The sequence below is a fragment of the Echinops telfairi genome, unplaced genomic scaffold, assembly GCF_000313985.2.
Source record: "Echinops telfairi isolate 266 unplaced genomic scaffold, ASM31398v2 ScPeMD7_7468;HRSCAF=8506_0, whole genome shotgun sequence".
Taxonomy (NCBI): domain Eukaryota; kingdom Metazoa; phylum Chordata; class Mammalia; order Afrosoricida; family Tenrecidae; genus Echinops; species Echinops telfairi.
This window is the reverse complement of record NW_022111369.1, coordinates 42111822-42113086: the sequence shown is the minus strand read 5'-3', so window position 1 is coordinate 42113086 and position 1265 is coordinate 42111822.

Here is a 1265-nt window from a genome sequence, read left to right as displayed (position 1 = left end):
TTCCATGTGGGCTTTGTTGCTTCTGAGCTAGATGGCCCCTTGTTTACCTTCAAGCCTTTAAGACCCCAGATGCTATATCTTCTGATAGCCGGATGCCATCAGCTTTCTTCACCACATTTGATTATTCACCTGCTTTGTCTTCAGCAATTGTGTTGGGAAGGTGAGCATCATAGAATGCCAATTTAATAGAACAAAGTGTTCTTCCATTGAGGGAGTACTTGAGTGGAGACCCAATGTCCATCTGCTACCTTAATACTAAACCTATAAATATATGCACATAGATCTATTTTCCCATCCTCATATATAAATATAGTTACATATGTACATGCCTTTATTTAGACCTCTATAAATGCCCTTTGCCTCCTAGCTCTTTCCTCTATTTCCTTTGACTAAAATTCTCTCTTATACACATATGAGTGCCTATGAATTTGTTTCTCTAGTCTACCCTGACTAACACAAATCATTAAAAAAAACCCGAAGATATCACTTTGAGGACTAAGGTGCACTTGACCTAAGTCATGATATATTCAATCCTCTCATATACATGCAAAGGCTGGACAATTGATAAGGAAGACCAGACAATTGATACCTTTGATTTACGGTGTTGGCAAAGAATGTTAATTATATCACAGACTTCCAGCGAATGGTGCAATTTGTCTTGGAACAAGTGCATCCAGAATGCTCTTTGGAAGTGAGGATGGGGAGACTTTATCTCACAGACTTTGGACATGTCATTCAGAGGGATCAGTCCCTGGAAAAAGACATCACGCTGGTAAAAGCAAAAGCTCAGCGAAAAAGGACTCATACCCTCAACAAGATGGACCAGCACCGTGGCTGCAACAGTGGCTCAAACTTAGCAATGAGTGTGAGGATGGCACAGGCCTGAGGAGTGTTTCGCTGTACACAGTGTTACTATGAGTTGGAATCTATGCATCGGGGCCTCATGACAACAATCAGCTGACTTAGGCTCCAGTGACAGTCTTAGTTATCTATGATAGGAAGTTGATGGCATTGGCAAGTACAAGTGGATGGCTTGAACAAACAAATGCATTCTCTCAGACCTTGGAAGGTTAGAAGTCTGAGCGCATGGTGACAGCTCTAGGGGAAGGATTTTGTTCTCTCCGTCCTTGTCTCCTTTCAGCAGCTGTGGGCCCAACATTTCTCAGAGTGCCACATGTCTCTTGGCATATCATAGTATAGTTTATCATAATAATAGAGACTAGAGATATCTGGACTGTCTGAATATCACACTGATCTACTACATC